Raw genomic sequence first — 8248 nt, 5'->3', positions numbered from 1 at the left:
CTTCGCAGACGACTTTGTAGTGGCATTGGACAATAGCCACACAATCCACAAAGCTGTGAACACGAGACTACTCAGAAAATAGATATTCAATATTTAACTCGGGGAAATACCTAACAATGGAGAAGGCGCAAACAAGGAATTGAATGGACTGGGTTTGATCGGATGGCATGGCTCGTCCATGCAGGCGTGGTCCATCTCAGTGTTACTTTATATCTTCTATTCATATTAAATATATTGTTCTTTCTCTAGCCTAACCTTGTTCTACATCATGTATTGGTAATTGATACGATACAGTGAGTTGGTGTAGTCGATGGTGTGACTTCCACGTAAGATCTTATAGATTAGGCAGTTATATCATGACAAATCTACAAATTTAGGATTAGGTCTATTATTAGAGCAGTACTAATATCATAGTAGACCATAATTCTACATTGGTGAGCCCAACTAAAGAAACGCAACCTATTATTGTTAATCTTATTTCCATTCTAAATCATAAAGTCATTTTAGATGACTCGTTCAATGGCAACCACACAACTACCTGGATTCATTCGATTGTTCTGATCCGAGTGAGTGGCAAAAACGTCAACAGCATCAAGCACTCTAGAATTAATTGCCATACTGCATGTTCTTTCTGGATTTATTTGGATCATTACTACTCCTCACGAATGGCTTTATATATGTCGTCCACTGAATAATCTAATTTTCAAAAATAACCCAGGCGAGTTCAACTATTTTACTTAATGATTTTTTTTTTTACTTAACATGTATATGTCTTCCAGTTGCTTTTGTCATATATTTGTAAGTGTCCCTAGGCTAAATGCAGTAACTTTTTATGGAATGTTTATAACGCGTCATATTCCTGCCTGAAGTTTCACAAGCATTCTTAGCTTTGAATTTATTTATCTGGTCATGTTTAAATTGTCATATACGTCAACAACCTGCTTGTTAACCTGGCCCGTACATACGTTACACTATATCTTCATGTCTTCTAAATTTAGAAATCATCTGAATCGCCTTTAACATTTATCAATAAACCCATCATAGTCGTTGTTGCTAATCGTATTTGGGTTTGTGGATTGGTTTATCATATTACCAGCCTAAAATGCGGACATAGTTTAGATAATAAGATTACAAATTTAGGTACTATCAACTGCACTAGTAAAATAACTAAATCCTCAGGTAGTTGTTGGCTAAACAAACGTTTAAAATCAAAACTCCGTAGCCTACTAGAATTAACACTAAACGAATATTCCTGAATTGAAATTTATAATTAAATTAGGCGTCTCGGATTCTTTAGCGTTATAAATTTCTGATAATTTCGAATCACCTAAAGCAACAATACCTATTTTTCCACTGACCAATCCTCAATCAACACTATAACTAGTTAAATTTAATAGTTTCAGGATATCGTCATAAAGCATTGTCATGACTTGACAATCACGTAATATGATTGATAAAATTAAGGAAACTATTAACAAAATCGGTCAGCAAATTGACTTATAATTATCACTAGTGTTGTTTTTCTTTTATCTTCATTCACTACAGATGATTACAGTATGTTTCTCTATCAGTTGCTCATTCAGTAAATATCTCAAAACCTTGTCAGTCTAAGTGATGGTTTAGCGACACAATCATGCATGCAAATAATCAGTATAAGCAGTCGAGCAAATCTCCTGCAAATTGAAAACATTAATGTCGAATTTACCCCAACACTGACTAAGGTTCAAGCCATTATCATAGACATGAGTTGGGAGTGTACTCCCCCTGGTTACAACTTATGTTCTTCCTGATAATCACATGAGCATCACTCACTATTAATCATCTTGTAAAAACTCATTTAGCTAAATACATCTTGCAGCACCACATCACTTAGTAATATGACACATAGGCTTAACTGATTTCAATAACTTATAACTACTATATCTCAATTAAGTCGTATTCCGCCTTATGATAAACTGCATACTTGCAACTAACTTGTATACCCAATCAGCCGACAAGTATAAATATAAATAAATAGTCTGCCACAGATCAGAACATTGAGTCTATAGCATGTCTCTTACGAATACACTTATGTTTAACGATTTGTTCCTAGCTATCTGTCCAAAATTCATATAATCATCACTCACGTATTTAAATTTTGTTTTGATAAACATTCATGTGTATTAGTATTATTACTAAATTCTATCACGGTCAAGTAAAAATGAGGTTGAGAAAATCTCCCCGTAACTAAATAAACCGTATCAAACTAACTGGAACACTAGTTGGAATTCTTCTCCACGGTATACTTTTGTTCCTTCAGTTAGCCTACTAATACAGATGCAATTGGAATTCAACTCTTATGGACAACGTACCGGCATAATCGTTATCTGATTTCATAATTTAAACCAAAACTAATACCAATATTAACATTTCTACAATATTCATTATTTTAATATTTCTAAACACAAAATAATTACTGCCTATAAGTTAAGTTATTAACACGCATCGTTTTATTATTATTATTGTAATCCCATTTTTTATAGTTCAAATAATCTTCACACAAATTTTCATTTTAAGCGTGTTAATCATGAAAGCAGATATTTTAGAATTATTACATGTATTTCCCGACCAGATGCTGCCGTCTTTTTGATTTATCTTTCAGCTTACCAATACCCGGAGGATCCTTATTATCCTTGGTAACCTCCGACGCGCGACGATCCCATCCAATTTGGTATCGAACCAACATCACGTTGATTCTGGTGGGAGAGTAGTGTAGTGGCATTGGACAATAGCCACACAATCCACAAAGCTGTGAACACGAGACTACTCAGAAAATAGATATTCAATATTTAACTCGGGGAAATACCTAACAATGGAGAAGGCGCGAACAAGGAATTGAATGGACTGGGTTTGATCGGATGGCATGGCTCGTCCATGCAGGCGTGGTCCATCTCAGTGTTACTTTATATCTTCTATTCATATTAAATATATTGTTCTTTCTCTAGCCTAACCTTGTTCTACATCATGTATTGGTAATTGATACGATACAGTGAGTTGGTGTAGTCGATGGTGTGACTTCCACGTAAGATCTTATAGATTAGGCAGTTATATCATGACAAATCTACAAATTTAGGATTAGGTCTATTATAAGAGCAGTACTAATATCATAGTAGACCATAATTCTACATTGGTGAGCCCAACTAAAGAAACGCAACCTATTATTGTTAATCTTATTTCCATTCTAAATTTCTTGATCTATTTTGTATTTATGTTAACCCAATATTCTAACAGTCCTGATTAATGCTCACATGTATTATCGTAATGTTATATTGATTAGTTCTCATGACATACTAGCTCAATCGATAATAAAAACTGGTCGTCTATATTAACTAATTAGCTTTGATGATTCGTTAAGAAGCTTTAATAGCATTTACATGCTTCAGCAACATAGACTTGTTTAAACATCAAGCTCTAGCAAATATGACCTGTAAATAGCGTAAATATACATTGACTAACAATGCAATCAAGGATTGAATAGTTATCCGGATCTAATTCTTAGTGTTCCTTCACTTAACACCTCATCATGTTTTAAACTATGCACTATCCCGTAATATCTTTTCTTCCGACCACTGCCTGCCTAATTTCATATTTTCGAGTTCCATTGCCAAACAACAAGGATGACACTTCTCCAAAAACATACGGTGAGTTTCAGCTATAAGTTTTCTGCAATCATCAAGTCATTTTAGATGACTCGTTCAATGGCAACCACACAACTACCTGGATTCATTCGATTGTTCTGATCCGAGTGAGTGGCAAAAACGTCAACAGCATCAAGCACTCTAGAATTAATTGCCATACTGCATGTTCTTTCTGGATTTATTTGGATCATTACTACTCCTCACGAATGGCTTTATATATGTCGTCCACTGAGTAATCTAATTTTCAAAAATAACCCAGGCGAGTTCAACTATTTTACTTAATGATTTTTTTTTTTTACTTAACATGTATATGTCTTCCAGTTGCTTTTGTCATATATTTGTAAGTGTCCCTAGGCTAAATGCAGTAACTTTTTATGGAATGTTTATAACGCGTCATATTCCTGCCTGAAGTTTCACAAGCATTCTTAGCTTTGAATTTATTTATCTGGTCATGTTTAAATTGTCATATACGTCAACAACCTGCTTGTTAACCTGGCCCGTACATACGTTACACTATATCTTCATGTCTTCTAAATTTAGAAATCATCTGAATCGCCTTTAACATTTATCAATAAACCCATCATAGTCGTTGTTGCTAATCGTATTTGGGTTTGTGGATTGGTTTATCATATTACCAGCCTAAAATGCGGACATAGTTTAGATAATAAGATTACAAATTTAGGTACTATCAACTGCACTAGTAAAATAACTAAATCCTCAGGTAGTTGTTGGCTAAACAAACGTTTAAAATCAAAACTCCGTAGCCTACTAGAATTAACACTAAACGAATATTTCTGAATTGAAATTTATAATTAAATTAGGCGTCTCGGATTCTTTAGCGTTATAAATTTCTGATAATTTCGAATCACCTAAAGCAACAATACCTATTTTTCCACTGACCAATCCTCAATCAACACTATAACTAGTTAAATTTAATAGTTTCAGGATATCGTCATAAAGCATTGTCATGACTTGACAATCACGTAATATGATTGATAAAATTAAGGAAACTATTAACAAAATCGGTCAGCAAATTGACTTATAATTATCACTAGTGTTGTTTTTCTTTTATCTTCATTCACTACAGATGATTACAGTATGTTTCTCTATCAGTTGCTCATTCAGTAAATATCTCAAAACCTTGTCAGTCTAAGTGATGGTTTAGCGACACAATCATGCATGCAAATAATCAGTATAAGCAGTCGAGCAAATCTCCTGCAAATTGAAAACATTAATGTCGAATTTACCCCAACACTGACTAAGGTTCAAGCCATTATCATAGACATGAGTTGGGAGTGTACTCCCCCTGGTTACAACTTGTGTTCTTCCTGATAATCACATGAGCATCACTCACTATTAATCATCTTGTAAAAACTCATTTAGCTAAATACATCTTGCAGCACCACATCACTTAGTAATATGACACATAGGCTTAACTGATTTCAATAACTTATAACTACTATATCTCAATTAAGTCGTATTCCGCCTTATGATAAACTGCATACTTGCAACTAACTTGTATACCCAATCAGCCGACAAGTATAAATATAAATAAATAGTCTGCCACAGATCAGAACATTGAGTCTATAGCATGTCTCTTACGAATACACTTATGTTTAACGATTTGTTCCTAGCTATCTGTCCAAAATTCATATAATCATCACTCACGTATTTAAATTTTGTTTTGATAAACATTCATGTGTATTAGTATTATTACTAAATTCTATCACGGTCAAGTAAAAATGAGGTTGAGAAAATCTCCCCGTAACTAAATAAACCGTATCAAACTAACTGGAACACTAGTTGGAATTCTTCTCCACGGTATACTTTTGTTCCTTCAGTTAGCCTACTAATACAGATGCAATTGGAATTCAACTCTTATGGACAACGTACCGGCATAATCGTTATCTGATTTCATAATTTAAACCAAAACTAATACCAATATTAACATTTCTACAATATTCATTATTTTAATATTTCTAAACACAAAATAATTACTGCCTATAAGTTAAGTTATTAACACGCATCGTTTTATTATTATTATTGTAATCCCATTTTTTATAGTTCAAATAATCTTCACACAAATTTTCATTTTAAGCGTGTTAATCATGAAAGCAGATATTTTAGAATTATTACATGTATTTCCCGACCAGATGCTGCCGTCTTTTTGATTTATCTTTCAGCTTACCAATACCCGGAGGATCCTTATTATCCTTGGTAACCTCCGACGCGCGACGATCCCATCCAATTTGGTATCGAACCAACATCACGTTGATTCTGGTGGGAGAGTAGTGTAGTGGCATTGGACAATAGCCACACAATCCACAAAGCTGTGAACACGAGACTACTCAGAAAATAGATATTCAATATTTAACTCGGGGAAATACCTAACAATGGAGAAGGCGCGAACAAGGAATTGAATGGACTGGGTTTGATCGGATGGCATGGCTCGTCCATGCAGGCGTGGTCCATCTCAGTGTTACTTTATATCTTCTATTCATATTAAATATATTGTTCTTTCTCTAGCCTAACCTTGTTCTACATCATGTATTGGTAATTGATACGATACAGTGAGTTGGTGTAGTCGATGGTGTGACTTCCACGTAAGATCTTATAGATTAGGCAGTTATATCATGACAAATCTACAAATTTAGGATTAGGTCTATTATAAGAGCAGTACTAATATCATAGTAGACCATAATTCTACATTGGTGAGCCCAACTAAAGAAACGCAACCTATTATTGTTAATCTTATTTCTATTCTAAATTTCTTGATCTATTTTGTATTTATGTTAACCCAATATTCTAACAGTCCTGATTAATGCTCACATGTATTATCGTAATGTTATATTGATTAGTTCTCATGACATACTAGCTCAATCGATAATAAAAACTGGTCGTCTATATTAACTAATTAGCTTTGATGATTCGTTAAGAAGCTTTAATAGCATTTACATGCTTCAGCAACATAGACTTGTTTAAACATCAAGCTCTAGCAAATATGACCTGTAAATAGCGTAAATATACATTGACTAACAATGCAATCAAGGATTGAATAGTTATCCGGATCTAATTCTTAGTGTTCCTTCACTTAACACCTCATCATGTTTTAAACTATGCACTATCCTGTAATATCTTTTCTTCCGACCACTGCCTGCCTAATTTCATATTTTCGAGTTCCATTGCCAAACAACAAGGATGACACTTCTCCAAAAACATACGGTGAGTTTCAGCTATAAGTTTTCTGCAATCATAAAGTCATTTTAGATGACTCGTTCAATGGCAACCACACAACTACCTGGATTCATTCGATTGTTCTGATCCGAGTGAGTGGCAAAAACGTCAACAGCATCAAGCACTCTAGAATTAATTGCCATACTGCATGTTCTTTCTGGATTTATTTGGATCATTACTACTCCTCACGAATGGCTTTATATATGTCGTCCACTGAGTAATCTAATTTTCAAAAATAACCCAGGCGAGTTCAACTATTTTACTTAATGATTTTTTTTTTTACTTAACATGTATATGTCTTCCAGTTGCTTTTGTCATATATTTGTAAGTGTCCCTAGGCTAAATGCAGTAACTTTTTATGGAATGTTTATAACGCGTCATATTCCTGCCTGAAGTTTCACAAGCATTCTTAGCTTTGAATTTATTTATCTGGTCATGTTTAAATTGTCATATACGTCAACAACCTGCTTGTTAACCTGGCCCGTACATACGTTACACTATATCTTCATGTCTTCTAAATTTAGAAATCATCTGAATCGCCTTTAACATTTATCAATAAACCCATCATAGTCGTTGTTGCTAATCGTATTTGGGTTTGTGGATTGGTTTATCATATTACCAGCCTAAAATGCGGACATAGTTTAGATAATAAGATTACAAATTTAGGTACTATCAACTGCACTAGTAAAATAACTAAATCCTCAGGTAGTTGTTGGCTAAACAAACGTTTAAAATCAAAACTCCGTAGCCTACTAGAATTAACACTAAACGAATATTTCTGAATTGAAATTTATAATTAAATTAGGCGTCTCGGATTCTTTAGCGTTATAAATTTCTGATAATTTCGAATCACCTAAAGCAACAATACCTATTTTTCCACTGACCAATCCTCAATCAACACTATAACTAGTTAAATTTAATAGTTTCAGGATATCGTCATAAAGCATTGTCATGACTTGACAATCACGTAATATGATTGATAAAATTAAGGAAACTATTAACAAAATCGGTCAGCAAATTGACTTATAATTATCACTAGTGTTGTTTTTCTTTTATCTTCATTCACTACAGATGATTACAGTATGTTTCTCTATCAGTTGCTCATTCAGTAAATATCTCAAAACCTTGTCAGTCTAAGTGATGGTTTAGCGACACAATCATGCATGCAAATAATCAGTATAAGCAGTCGAGCAAATCTCCTGCAAATTGAAAACATTAATGTCGAATTTACCCCAACACTGACTAAGGTTCAAGCCATTATCATAGACATGAGTTGGGAGTGTACTCCCCTGGTTACAACTTGTGTTCTTCCTGATAATCACATGAGCATCACTCAC

The sequence above is a fragment of the Schistosoma haematobium genome, chromosome 4, assembly GCF_000699445.3.
Source record: "Schistosoma haematobium chromosome 4, whole genome shotgun sequence".
In the NCBI taxonomy this organism is placed as follows: domain Eukaryota; kingdom Metazoa; phylum Platyhelminthes; class Trematoda; order Strigeidida; family Schistosomatidae; genus Schistosoma; species Schistosoma haematobium.
The sequence above is the reverse complement of the archived record's forward strand: the minus strand, read 5'-3'. Positions refer to the sequence as shown.